The sequence below is a fragment of the Balaenoptera physalus genome (assembly GCF_965194825.1).
Source record: "Balaenoptera physalus genome assembly, chromosome: 1".
NCBI lineage: Eukaryota > Metazoa > Chordata > Mammalia > Artiodactyla > Balaenopteridae > Balaenoptera > Balaenoptera physalus.
Genome location: NC_138882.1, coordinates 138,973,332 through 138,988,965, shown reverse-complemented (window position 1 = coordinate 138,988,965; position 15,634 = coordinate 138,973,332). Strand labels below are relative to the sequence as shown.

General features: G+C 38.2%; 1 pseudogene across 1 annotated transcript; it reads right to left on the bottom strand.

Moving 5' to 3' along the window:
- Positions 1-4,107: 4,107 nt before the first annotated feature.
- Positions 4,108-12,559, bottom strand: LOC309641287 (small ribosomal subunit protein eS1 pseudogene; annotated as a pseudogene). The gene has a single exon. The product of its transcript is annotated as a small ribosomal subunit protein eS1 pseudogene (transcript).
- Between the last annotated feature and the right edge of the window lie 3,075 nt (positions 12,560-15,634).

The following is a 15,634-nucleotide window of genomic DNA, read 5'->3' as shown; positions in this document are numbered from 1 at the left end:
ACTGTAGTTCTTCTTGCTTCTGCTCAATCAGATGTTTAACAACAGTATTTCTTCAGTCTTATAGCTGTAAATTATAAAAACCCCAAACTTCCTTTGAAAAATAAAAGAAAAATTTTTTATTCAGCTAAATGGTCTCAGGCACTACTGAGTCCTCCTGCTCCAAAAGTCATCAGAGATGTTTCTCTGGTCCTCCTGGCTCTGTTTTTTCTTGTTTCAGGTACGCTCTTTCCTTTTTCCATGCACTGGTGGAGATGGCTTCTGGTCTGTCCAGGCTTCCATGGTTCTTAGTATCTAGAAGTTCTGTGGTGACATTGTCTACACAGATTGTTTCAACTTGAGTTCTCACCTCTTTTCTTGCTGAGTGGTAAATTGTTTTTTAGTCTATCTGGAAATCTGGTTTTTTTTCCTTCAACCCACAGGGTTCAGTAGTTGTTCTTGAAGAGTTGTCAGCAGTGGAAACCTCCTCAGGAACCAGTGCTGGGTTAGAAAAACTTGAGCTGTAATCAATCACTTGCTGGGGACTCAGTCTGAACAACTCTGAGATTTAAAAACTCCAGGGGCATCCAAGCATAAGGGCCCCCACAATTTTGTGAGATTTTCCTACAGGAACTCTCAGTAAATATCAGAGAAGGATCCCCTCAGGCTTCCCACAAGCAGAAGAGAAAGGAGCCATTTTGAAATACCTGGTCCCTGCTGGTTTTGAAGATATAAGGGGGTGATGAGCCAGTGCAAGTAGCCTCTAGAATCTGGAAAAGGCAAGAAAACAAATTGTCCCCTAAAGCCTCTAGAAAGGAACATAACTCTACAAACACTTTCATTTTGGGCCGTTTTGGACTTTTGACCTCCAAAACTGTAAGTTAATAAACTTGTATTTGTGTTGCTTTAAGACACTACATTTGTGGTAATTTATTACAGCAGCCATAGGAAACTAATATGCTATATTAAAGGTCACTTTAAGTAAAGGATCTGCTATACTTACAAAAATTGTGCTGTCAGTCTGCCTCTGAACCTTCCCAAAGGGACTTGTGTCCATTTACCGGGGTGATTGCACACTGAGGAAAGGAAGGTAGCTAAATCTTCCAGGGATTAATAGAAACTGACTCTGAATTGATGCTCATTCCTGGAGACACAAGTGCCACTGTGGTCCACTAGTCAAAAGTAGGAACTTATGGAGAACAGGTGGTTAATGGAGTTTTGGCTCATGCCTGCCTATAAGTCCAAGCTTCTGGCTGTTTCTTAGTTCTGAATACATAGGTAGGATAGGCATATGCAGACTTGTCATATTAGCACCTTGATCCGTGGAGTGGGAGGTATTATGGTGGGAAAGGCTCTTCAGTACTCTTCCTACTGAAATTGCAAACCAAAAGTAATACTGATCAAAGACTTGAAATATGGAGAGATATTGGTCTCTACCACTTTACCCATTCAACCTACCTACTACCTACATACTTGGCCAGGACAGAGAAATTATAAATCTTGGAAATGACAGTGAACTATCATAAACTTAATTAGATGGTGACTTCAATTGAAACTATTGACCAGTTGTGGATTTTTAGTGAACAAATCAACACAGCTCCGGATATCTTGTAGGTAGCTGTTGATCTAGCTGGTGCTTTTTTTTTTCTACACTTGTTAGTAAGCACAATCAGAACAAGTGTTCTTTGATATAGGGGAAGTAACAATATACCTTCACTAGGTGGCCTTACCTCAGACCCCTTCAATACTCCAGTGCTCAAGGGCCTTGATTATCTAGTGATTCCATGGGACATTATTCTGGCCTACTGCATTGATGTTATCAGGCTGATTGAAATTAGTGAGCAGGAAGTAGCTAATATCCTTGTACATCTTAATAAAACTCATGCATGCCAGGGGGTAAGACCACAAATTTCAGGGCTTGAAAACTCAGTGAAATTTCTAGAAATTCTAGGAATTTCTGGGATACATTGAGATAATCACTACAAAGTGAAGGACAAGTGGCTCCAACCAGTAAGGAAAATGTATAACACCTAGGGTACCTCTTTGGGTATTGAAGCAATCTATTCTTCATTTAGGAACATGGATTTGATCCATTTACTGAGTAATCTGTTAAGACTGTCAGTTTTGAGTGGAAAACAGGACAAGGAAAAGCTATGCAACAGGTCCAGGTTGCTTGCTCTTCAAGCTGTTTTGCCACTTGAGCCGTATAAGCCTGCATACCCAATGGTGGTGAAGTATCTATGACAGATATGAATGCTATATGGAGTCTTCGGCAAGTCGTATAGATAAATAACAGTGCAGACCTTTTGAATTTTGGAGTAAAGTTATATTGTGTTTTGCAGATAACTATTGTCCTTTTGAGAAACAGCTTTCAGCTTGCTCCTGGGTCCTAAAAGAGACTGAATGTGTGATAATGGGCCATCGAGTTACCATGTGACCTAAGCTTTTCATGATAAAATGACAAGCTTTTCTCATAGCATGTGTGCTGTCTGGCTCATGAAGTTATAAATTTGGATGTGTACAACAGCAATTCATCATCAAGTACTACATACACGATAGGGCCCAAGCAGCTCTTGGAGGCACAAGCAATTTGCCCAGACAAATTACTCAAGACTCCTGAGGTCCCTACTCCTGTTGCCAGACTTCTTTTCCCCGATCAGCACCTCTAGCTTCATGGTGAGTCCTCTATGATCAGCTCATGGACAAACACAGAGCTTGTTTACAAGATGATTCTGTATTATATCCCAGTAACAATTTAAAGTGGGCAGCTTCAACACTGTAGCACCACACAGGGGTGATCCTAAAGAATGGTAGCAAAGAGAAATCCTCCCAGTACAAAGAACTTTGAGCAATGCCCCTTGTTATTCATTTTTCTTGGAAGGAAATGTAGACAGAGGTATGGATCTATACTGTTTTGTGGGCAGTCGCTAACAGTTTAGCTAGATGATCATGGAGTGAGGAGACACAAAATTGGAAAACTGTAGACACGGAGGTCTGGAGAAGAGATAAGTAGATGTAATCCTCCAAATTGGCATAGAATATTAGGATTTTTTTGTGTCATATAAATGTTCATGGAAGGGCTACCACAACAGAGGAGACTTTCAATGATCAGAGGGACAATATAACCCTCTGTAGGTTATAGATGGAGGGCTTTAGGTGCTTGACAAACTTTGCAAGGCTGGGAAAATGTCCTCAGGATACTGTACATGCTTTGAATCAGCAATCAGTATACGATGTTATTTCACCCTTAGCCAGGATGTATGGATTTAAGAACTATAGGGTGGAAATGGAACTGGATTCTCTCATTATTACCCCTAACAATCCACTAGCAAATTTTCTATTCCCAATATTACAACTTGGGCTTGCTGCTTTAAGATCTTAATTCCTAGAATCAGGGGGCACAACATAGTTATTATGAACTAGAAACTGCCAGTGCCATCTGGCCACTATGGGTACCTCATGCCACTGAACCAATAGCAAAGGAGGGTGTTACTCTAATAGGTGGGGTAATTCATTCTGATTATAAAGGGGAAATTATGTTGCTACTACAAAATGGGAGTAAAGAGGACATGACTATAACCCAGAATATTCTATGGGTGTGTTTCTTAGTATTCTTATGTCCTCTAGCAAAAGATAATAAGAAACTACAGAAACCCAATACAGACAAGACTGCTGATGACAGATCCTTCAGGAGGATTTGGGTAATTCCATTGAGCAAAGAACCACAACCAACTGAACCACTTATCGAAAACAAAGAGGCTAAGGAAAGTTTAGTGGAATAAGAAAGATATAAATACCAATTATGTCCAAATCATCACTTGTAGAAACAATAACTGTAGTGATTAAACTCATCTTCCTTATTGCTTTGATTTGTTTATATTTACATATGTTAATGAATTATTCTTTTCTGTTCTGTCTCTTCATGTTGTATTATCTAACATTAGATATTTTAACACAACATTAGCATTAGTATTACAGGATTTCAAAGGGGCAAGTATAACTTAGCTAAAGAGGGTTAAGCATCATTTAGAGATAGTTAAAACGATATATGAGACTTGAGTCTACTCTTTGGGAAGAGGGTTTGTTGGTCTTTGGTGGTCAAAGGATGGTTGCATTGTGCTAATTAAAAGCATGATGTACTTATATTACTTATCGAGTTAAATGCAGTTAAATGGAATGGGGCATAGTTGTCAAATTTCCAAAGGGGTTGACTCTGTTAGATTGTTTGTTGTCAATTTAGCAGTATCTTCAAAATCCCCTTTTAGGCCTGGAAAGAGTGTTTCCTTAAATCTCCTTCCATACACGGTTCTGGATTAGAGTTTTCCAATGAGAACAACTTTCTTGAGATTTGGAAGGTAAAGTAAAGCAAATGAATTTTTGGAAAGTTATTATAACCCCATGTGGTAGGCTTCAAGACTTCTTCAAGAGCTTTCACCTAGCAGCCATACTGGTTTGAAAACTCCCCCCATAAGTGGTATGCTTCTTTCTTTATTCCTTTACCTCAGTCTGATATTTGTGACTCTTTCTTGATTCTCTAGCTTCAGCCAACCAGATTGATAATCCTGCAGCTCTTTCCATATTTGTGTAAGCCCTTTCTTCATTATTAAATATCAATTACACCCATCAACACTTGCAATGCCTCAATTTTTTTGAACAAACTCAGACTGAGACAATGAGTGATCCTCTATTGCCGGTTTATATTCAGTACTCTTGGCCTCTGTGGCAGTTATGTCCAGTGACGTAAAACCGCAAGTGGAAGATGGATACCATAGAAATTGTTTGGTAAAACCAGAAAAGGTGCCAGAGCCCCTGATAAGCAGGTCCTCTGAAGAAGCTGGGAGGAAAACTAAGGGGAGATAAGGGATATGGACCAGAATAAAATGATGGAGGGCACTCAAGCATCCAGAGTTGACCCTCAGTACACTGATACCACACTGCAAACACAAATGATTCTTGGCTTCACCTGCTGGGAGGAATGAATGCAATTACTAACATTCTTTCCAGCTTTTGTCAGAAGAGGTTCATAAGAAGTGCAGTTGAGGCTACAGATAAAAGGTATCAACAATGTTAGTTCAAAGGGACTGAAAAAGCCACGGTCTGAAAATGGGGTACAAATATACATCCAGGTTTATTACAGATCATAACTAGAACTAGGGCAAAGCTTATCACCCATTATATTAAATTGACACACTGAATTATAATCAGCTAATGCTTTAATGAATTTAGCAACCACTATATTACTTTGGTTCACAAAGCAAATATATTTCTCATCTCAAATTCATTTCTCAAGTCCACCATGTGTATCCAATTTAGAGTGTAGAGTTTCTCACTTAATAGAATTTATATTCCCATCACTATTTATCAAGCAACCCTGAAACTGAAATGATTTATTTAGCAAGGACCTTCTCTTATTCCGTTTTATGGGTGTAATAATTTGGTTTAATTGTCAACTGTAAAAGTGATAGGATTTAGAGAACTTAATAATTTGTCCTTTTTATGGTAGAAACACTTCACCATGGCCTATTTCCAGTAAGTGACTAAATAGAGGCACAATGATTTTCTTAAAGAGGAAAAAAAAGCAATTGTATAAGCATCTCTTTTTTGTGTGTAAATCCTAAGCCATGCCCTAATTTTAAAGCCTCAGCAAAAAAAAAGTTGAAAGATTAATATTATACCTTGGGTGCACATTTATCCATTTAAATTAGCAGCCTTCAACAATTTTTGATCACACTACTTGACTGTATTGGTGGCAGATTCTGCAATGAGTTGGATTGGATCCTGCTCTTATTCCGGGCAATGATCACAAAACCCACAGGAAGCAATTGGAGATTCAACAATTTTTATTAGACTATGCACTATGTGAAAACACTGCCCAGTTTCAACTGATAAACACACTTGTATGTGTGCATGTACATGTCCAAACCACACATACTGCGTACACATACAGGCACATCACAAAACAGAAAGTGAGTCAAAGGAATGTAATTTACTTCCAGCTGAAAAACCAAAGCAGTTTTCAATTCATGTCACAGGCCGGATTGTAGCAAAAGCTCCCAAGGCTCCTCCCACTTCTGTCAGCTCCCAGCTGTGCTCCCCTCGAATGGGATCTGTTGACAAGGCACCTTCTGGACACTTGCTGACAAGGACAAGAAGCTTATGGGTTTTGAATGGAAAGGATTTGCTAAAAAAAGCTTCAATCCAAGCCTTCACCCCTTTCTCCCAGAGGTCAGGGCACTAAAGTCCGTGGTAGCTTGGAAAATCACTCGGTGAACCAATGAATTATTTACATTTTAGAGCTTGCTCCTTGACACTGATCTTCAGGTAAACCCAGTTAGGAAATTAAGCTTGTGTACCTACATTTTTGAAATGAAAATGCAGACTGAGAAAGCTTCTTTTTACAGCCATATTAGTGTCCCTCTCTGGTCCATTGTCAAAGACTGATTCTCACCTACTCTAAACCTGAACACATCATCCTGGTGAAATTAAGTCTACCAAGAGCCAAGCCTCTTTTTCTTCTGTGAGTAAATTCTATATAACTTTAGTTCTTAGCCAATATGACATATTACATATTCAAATGTCTTTGATTTCCTTCTAATTCCTTCCTTGGGTCTAACATATGATTTATTTAGTTTGTAATGGTCATTAAAAAGAAGGTAGCGAATACCAGTAAAAAACACTCTTTTAAGATGGAGATAGCTTTATTTGGGCTTAATTCTTAAAAGGAATAATTTTATCTTATGAAATTCTGATTATTGCTCTTACTCCATCCATGTCTTTGAACTAAGCTGACCTACTGGCTCTTATTTTGGCTAGTGACCTTTAAAAAGAAAATAGTTTCAGGTCTCACAGAGCTCTTCCAGGATAGATGATCTTAGGTGGCTTTAATTCCATTGTCTCTCACCCCTAATCCACTCTTGGTGCTGTTTGATTTGCAACCTCTTGGCTTTGTCTCTTGCTTCCAGTATTTCATTTACTTCTTCATTATGCTAATGAGTCTTAATTTTACTGATTTTTGACCTTCAGCACTTCCTGGGTTGGGCTGAATCATTTATGACTCCTTTGCAAGTGCCAGAAAGCACTTGCTTGGGCAAAATGCGGAAGCTATTGGTTCTACTCACCATGGGAAGGTCAGAAGCAGCAAGGGAGAAAAGGTGAGTGGGGACGGTTCACAAGCAATAGGGCTGGCTCTCTCTCCCTCTCTCTCCATGTCAGTTTTATTCTCTCCTGCAAGCAGTCTTCTTTCAGGAAGTGAAGGACATGCCATGGCTTCAGGGTTACATTTGTATAGTTTGAGTACCTAACAGGAAACACTCCTCACACACAGGTTTAGTTTCTTGAATTTGGGGGAAGAATTCTAATTGGGGCAGCTTGGGTTCTGATCTGGGAAATCAGGTATTGTTGGCTCAGCTTGGGCAGATATCTCTCCCTTGACTAAACATTATGGGTAGGGAGGTATTGTCATGTTGAGAGATGACAGTAACCATTTCTTCTTCATGATGGAGCATGGTGGAAAGAAGAAGGAAATTTCTCCCCAAAGAAGGGAGTTGTATTACCAGAGGAAATAAGGAATATTAGACACCTTCCCCAAACCAATTAATATTCACAAAACAAATTTATATTCATTGAATTTTAAGGGTAAGTCATAGGCTTTAGAGTCAGACAGATGTGAGTTCAAACCCCAACTCTGATACTTGCTGTTCTCTTGGACAAGTCATTTACTACTTCTGAGTCTTTATTTCCTCATCTGTAAAATGGGAATAGAATACCTAACTCATAGGTTTGGAGGAATTGCATGAAATAATAATCAGAAAGTATTTAGTAGACTGCCTATAGAATGCTTAATAAAGTATAGAATGCTATGAGATGCTTCATAAACTCTGGCTGTTATCATGGTGCTCTGTGGTTTCTGCTTCTGATTGCTCTAATAACAACCCCACCCAACCAGGTCTGGCTTCTGGATCCAATCTGAGAAGTAATTGCCAGGCTTATATTCCCATTAGGATTTTCAATGGGACCTCTCTGAGGAGATTACACAAGAAAGTTTTATTTTCTCCTCAATTTTTTCACTGCCAAAGAAATTATGAGAATAAGCAGAATGTTTTGTTACTGGATTTACATAACAAAATAAAAAATGATATATTTGTTTATCAAATAATTATCTAAGCACCAAATATACATCCAGCATTGTGTTCTTTGGGTAGGAAATGCCAAAGAAATAGAATGTATGGTCCTTTTCTTATAGATTTCTGTTGGGGCAATGACTAATAGATAAGAAATAATCTGGAGATGACTTAAGCTATATAATCAAAAGTTGATTTGGTTCATGTAGTAGGAGCTAAAGAAGGAAAGATCCATGTGCTTGGTTTCCTGGAGGGAATTTGAGTTTGACCTTGAAGAAAGGATGACATTTATCAAGATAAAAGTAGGCATTCCAGGTGAGTGTCAGTGGAAAATGACTAGAGCAGATATTATTGAGTTTTGAGGGAGGGATTGCTTTCCAGAAGCTCTCCTCTTACCTCACCACAGATTTTACTCCCAAGACTATGAGAAGTGAATAAGGAAGCATCACAGCCCTAGGGATCACAATAAGAAACAAAAGCAGATTCAGGAGGTGTTAAGGCATATGTATGGTATGTGGAGGGTGGGGAAGGGTAGATACATAGTTTAGGGGTTAGTGAAATATACAGTGTGAAATAATAAAAATAAACAAAGATGAGGTCCAAAATATGGCTATACTTTTAGTGACTAAGATACAATGGAAATTAAGGGAATTAAGGTCATCAGACTTGAGAAAGTCAAGAAACTGTGAAGTAAGTATGCTGGATGATGGAAGGGATGCTGAAGTCATGAATAATAAGGACAGGTAGTGAGATAAAGAGGAGGACTGTGACACAGTTGCTGAAGTCATAGAGGAAAGTTTGACCTGGAGTTGATCTGGGGTTGACAAAAAGAAAAACAACTAAAGTGGGGGCAAGCAGGCAGGATGGACCTAGAAGCTATTTTTGACAATGGCAGCAAATGATTGACACAGAAGCTGAAATGGGGAACTAAGAAAATGCCAACCCCTCTTCACCTAGTGAGTTGGGGATGAAGGGTGGGACATGGGAGAGGGAGATGGTCTCCAGTACAGTGGACACAGAGGAAAGAGAAAATATGTCATTAAAGGAAAACTAGCGTTGAGTTTAAGCAAGTTGATGCTAAAGTTTGATTATGGGCATTTTTGTCAACCATTGAATGGAACATCTAGACAGAACATTGAACGGGCTATCAGAGGAGAAATTGAAGTTGGAGAGAAAGGAGGATGGGATAGGGCTGGATAAGGGTGGGTCTGTAAGAGTATCTTACTTGCCCCTGAAAGACAGCTCAAGCGGTAACTCTTCTTGAGAGCTTTCTCTGCCTCTCCTCTACCCCAGGTGTCCCTCTTCGTGTCGCCTTAGCTCTGAACATTCATAAATGGATGTATTGTAATTCTTGGTTTGCTCATCTGTCTCCTCCCCTGTGCTAGAGGTTTCTTGAAAGGTTTATGCCTCTTTCATCTTTGTGTCGCCAAACCTGACACAGTGCCTGGGCATAGATAATTTTTAACATTTCTTTGTTGGATGAAGAAATGTGAATGTGGTAGTGACATACACCCTTAACACATAACCTCTTAAATTAACCCATCTCCTGCTTATGCCAATGTTTGTTAGGCTAGCTTTCTGTCAGTCTCTAGAACAGCACTGTCCAATAGAAATATAATGTGAGCCACAAAAGTGAAGCATAGGTATAATTTAAAATTTTCAAGTTCACACACTATGAAGAAACAAGTGAAATTAATTTACTAATATTTTATTTAACCAAATGTATAAAAATATTATCATTTCAACATATAATCACTATCAAAATTATTAATGAGATATTTTAGCTTCTCTTTGTTTTGTACTCTCTGAAATCTGATGTGCATTTTACACTTACATCACATCTCAATTCACACTAGGCACATTTATTTTTAATTTTTATTGAAATATAGTTGATTTACAATGTTGTATTAGTTTCAGGTGTACAGCAAGCTGATTCAGTGTTTTATATATATATGTACATTGTTTTATATATATGAATATAAAATATATATATTCTGTATATATATTTATATATATATTCCTTTTTAGATTCTTTTCCATTATGGGTTATTGCAAGATATTGAGTATAGTTCCCTATGTTATACAGTGGGTCCTTGTTGGTTATCTATTATATATAGTAGTGTGTATATGTTAATCTCAAAGTCCTAATTTATCCCTCCTCCCCCCTACCAGCTTTCCCCTTTGGTAACCATAAGTTTGTTTTCTATCAGACTAGACATATTTCAATTGCTAAAGAGGCACGTGTAGTAGTGACTACCATATTAGACAGAGCAGTTTTAGATTCTAGAACATACCTAGTTCTTTCCCTTTTTTAAAAAAAAAATCACAAATAAGCTCTTTTATTTGTCACCATTAAAAGTCTGAATTTTAAACAGATTCTTGGACTGGTGACTCATATCCATCAGCTCATTCGACCTTAACACCTGTCTCATCTCCAGTAGCTTTTCCAAGAACTATTACCTTCGCCATGAAGCTCCAGAGTTTTCCCAATTCAAATTCGGGCTTCTTCAGCATTTTTACTTTTCTAACAAAGAACCATGGAGCAGATAAATATATTGGCAAGCTTTTTCTATGCCTTTTCCAGTGCTGTCTGGAATCAATTTATTGACTACCTCTTTCAAGTCATTTATTTGTCTGCTCCTCTTGGGTCATGATTTTCATCATCTTCTTCCAGATTAGGAGGACCTGTTGGTGCTGGGCATAAGAAGTCTTCTGAATCTGATTGTTGCATTGTTTTAGTAAAATACACACAGAATAGATGAAGCAAATAACCATGGGTAGTCTTCATATCAACATGAGCTTCAATCATGGTCTGCCACTTTTTGACCATGGAGCACATTTTGTCGCAGGTAAGACCCATGCAATGGAAATTAGTCAGGCAGTTTTTGCCCTGAACATCCTCAATAATTAGCTTGAATTTTCAAAATGCAACTTCATCATTCTGCAGATCAGCAAGGCTCACTTCAAAAACATGACCCTTGAGGTCATCAGATGCAATTTTGGTTCCTTGAGTTCTCGTGATTAGTGTTTTCCCAATATTTCTTATATTGAACATAGCTGGTGCTTTCACATCATACCAGTCTTTCTTAGAAAATGGGTCAAACACTTTCTTCTTGCCCCCCTCTTGGCCACCTTTTGTAAGGTGCTTGTTCTGGCTGACCACCATAGTGCTGCTCAGTGTTCTCTCCCTTCTGATGGTCTCTACACCTGGAGGGTCCTCTGCTTGGATTACTCTTCCTCTAGCTCTTTTAAAAATATATACTATTGGATAAATCATTCATAAAAGATTATTCACACATATAATGTGAAAACAATATGTAAATATTCACATGTATATAATGTATATTCATAGTGTAGAAATTAACACAATGCAAGTTTATTTCTTACACATTCAAAGTCTAATGAAGAACACATGGCCTGCCTCAGACTGGTGCAACGTCACTCCGGCCTCTGACACCGCAGGCTTGCCCCGCATTCCGTACCCCTCGCTCCCCCCAGCCTGAGTGAGCCAGAGCCCCTGAATCAGCCGCTCCTTTAACCCCCTCCTGTCTGAGCGAAGAACAGACACCCTTAGGCAACCTACACACAGAGGCGGGGCCAAATCTAAAGCTGAACCTCGGGATCTGTGCGAACAAAGAAGAGAAAGGGAAATTTCTCCCAGCAGCCTCAAGAGCAGCGGATTAAATCTCCACAATCAACCTGATGTACCCTGCATCTGTGGAATACCTGAATAGACAATGAATCATCCCAAATTGAGGAGGTGGACTTTGGAAGCAATGATATAAATATATATTTTTTTCCCTTTCTCTCTTTTTGTGAGTGTGTATGTGTATGCTTCTGTGTGAGATTTTGTCTGTATAGCTTTGCTTTTCCCATTTGTCCTAGGGTTCTGTCTGTCCGTTTTTTGTTGTTGTTGTTGTGGTGGTATTTTTAGTATAGTTTTTAGCGATTGTTATCATTGGTGGATTTGTATTTTGGTTTGGTTGCTCTCTTTTCTTTCTTTTTTTTTTAATTACTTAAAAAATTTTTTTAATAATTATTTTTTATTTTAAGAACTTTATTTTATTTTATCTTCCTCTTTCTTTCTTTCTTTTTTCTTTTTCTCCCTTTTGTTCTGAGCCATGTAGAGGACAGGTTCTTGGTGCTCCAGCCAGGCGTCAGGGCTGTGCCACTGAGGTGGGAGAGCCAAGTTCAGGACATTGGTCCACAAGAGACCTCCGAGCTCCATGTAATATCAAATGGCGAAAATCTCCCAGAGATTTCCATTTCAACGCCAAGACCCAGCTCCACTGAACAACGAGCAAGCTACAGTGCTGGACACTCTATGCCAAACAACTAGCAAGACAGGAACACAACCCCACCCATTAGCAGAGAGGCTGCCTAAAATCATAATAAGGCCACAGAAACCCCAAAACACATCACCAGATGTGGACCTGCCCACCAGAAAGGCAAGACCAGCCTCATGCACCAAAACACAGGCACTAGTCCCTTCCACCAGGAAGCCTACACAACTCACTGAAACAACCTTAGCCACTGGGGGCAGACACCAAAAACAATGGAAACTACAAACCTGCAGCCTGCAAAATGGAGACCCCAAACACAGTAAGTTAAGCAAAATGAGAAGACAGAGAAACACACAGCAGATGAAGGAGCAAGGTAAAAACCCACAAGACCTAACAAATGAAGAGGAAATAGGCAGTCTATCTGAAAAAGAATTCAGAATAATGATAGTAAAGATGATCCAAAATCTTGGAAATAGAAGGGAGAAAATACAAGAAACGTTTAACAAGGACCTAGAAGAACTATAGAGCAAACAAACAGTGGTGAACAACACAATAATTGAAATTAAAAATTCTCTAGAAGGGATCAATAGCAGAATAACTGAGGCAGAAGAATGGATAAGTGACCTGGAAGATAAAATAGTGGAAATAACTACTGCAGAGCAGAATAAAGAAAACGGATGAAAAGAACTGAGGACAGTTTCAGAGACCTCTGAGACAACATTAAATGCACCAACATTCAAATGATAGGGGTCCCAGAAGAAGAAGAGAAAAAGAAAGGGACTGAGAAAATATTTGAAGAGATTATAGTTGAAAACTTCCCTAATATGGGAAAGGAAATAGTTAATCAAGTCCAGGAAGCACAGACAGTCCCATACAGGATAAATCCAAGGAGAAACACACCAAGACACATGTTAATCAAACTATCAAAAATTAAATACAAAGAAAAAGTATTAAAAGCAGCAAGGGAAAAACAAAAAATAACACACAAGGGTATCCCCATAAGGTTAATAGCTGATCTTTCAGCAGAAACTCTGCAAGCCAGAAGGGAGTGGCACAACATATTTAAAGTGATGAAAGGGAAAAACCTACAACCAAGATTACTCTACCCAGCAACAATCTAATTCAGATTCAACAGAGAAATTAAAACTTTTACAGACAAGCAAAAGCTAAGAGAATCCAGCACTACCAAACCAGCTTTACAACAAATGCTAAAGGAAATTCTCTAGGCAGGAAACACAAGAGAAGGAAAAGACGTACAATAACAAACCCAAAGCAATTAAGAGAATGGTAATAGGAACATACATATAGATAATTACCTTAAATGTAAATGGATTAAATGCTCCAACCAAAAGACATAGACTGGCTGAATAGATACAAAAGCAAGATCCATAAATATGCTGCCTACAAGGGACTCACTTCAGACCTAGGGACACATACAGACTGAAAGTGAGGGGATGGAAAAAGATATTCCATGCAAATGGAAATGAAAAGAAAGCTGGAGGAGCAATTCTCATATCAGACAAAATAGACTTTAAAATAAAGACTATTACAAGAGACAGAGAAGGACACTACATAATGATCAAGGGATCAATCCAAGAAGAAGATATAACAATTGTAAATATTTATGCACCTAACATAGAAGCACCTCAATACATAAGGCAAATACTAACAGCCATAAAAGGGGAAATCGACAGTAACACAATCATAGTAGGGGACTTTAACACCCCACTTTCACCAATGGACAGATCATACATAAGGAAACACAAGCTTTAAATGATACATTAATCAAGATGGACTTAATTGATATTTATAGGACATTCCATCCAAAAACAACAGAATACACTTCCTTCTCAAGTGCTCATGGAACATTCTCCAAGATAGATCATATCTTGGGTCACAAATCAAGCCTTGGTAAATTTAAGAAAATTGAAATCATATCAAGTATCTTTTCTGACCACAATGCTATGAGACTAGATATCAATTACAGGAAAAAAATCTGTAAAAAATACAAACACATGGAGGCTAAACAATACACTACTTAATAACCAAGAGATCACTGAAGAAATCAAAGAGGAAATCAAAAAATAACTAGAAACAAATGACAAGGAAAACACAACGACCCAAAACAAATGTGGTGCAGAAAAAGCAGTTCTAAGAGGGAAGTTTATAGCAATACAATCCTACCTTAAGAAAGAAGAAACATCTCAAATAAACAATGTAACCTTACACCTAAAACAATTAGAGAAAGAAGAACAAGAAAACCCCAAAGTCAGCAGAAAAAAAGAAATCATAAAGCTCAGATCAGAAATAAATGAAAAAGAAATGAAGGAAACGTTAGCAAAGATCAATACAACTAAAAGCTGGTTCTTTGAGAAGATAAACAAAATTGATAAACCATTAGCCAGACTCATCAAGAAAAAAAGGGAGAAGACTCAAATCAATAGAATGAGAAATGAAAAGAGGGAAGTAACAACTGATACTGCAGAAATACAAGGATCATGAGAGATTACTACAAGCAAGTATATGCCAATAAAATGGACAACCTGGAAGAAATAGACAAATCCTTAGAAATGCACAACCTTCCGAGACTGAACCAGGAAGAAATAGAAAATATGAACAGACCAATCACAAGTAATGAAATTGAAACTGTGATTATAAATCTTCCAACAAACAAAAGCCCAGGACCAGATGGCTTCACAGGTGAATTCTATCAAACATTTAGAGAAGAGCTAACAACTATCCTTCTCAAACTCTTCCAAAATATAGCAGAGGGAGGAACACTCCCAAACGCATTCTACGAGGCCACCATCACCCTGATACCAAAACCAGACAAAGATGTCACAAAAGAAGAAAACTACAGACCAATATCACTGATGAACATAGATGCAAAAATCCTCAACAAAATACTAGAAAACAGAACCCAAGAGCACATTAAAAGGATCATACACCATGATCAACTGGGGTTTATCCCAAGAATACAAGGATTCTTCAATATACGCAAATCAATCAATGTGATACACCATATTAACAAATTGAAGGAGAAAAACCATATGATCATCTCAATAGATGCAGAGAAAGCTTTCAACAAAATTCATCACCCATTTATGATAAAAACCCTCCAGAAAGTAGGCATAGAGGGAACTTACCTCAACATAATAAAGGCCATATATGACAAACCCACAGCCAACATCGTCCTCAATGGTGAAAACCTGAAACCATTTCCACTAAGATCAGGAACAAGGTTGACCACTCTCA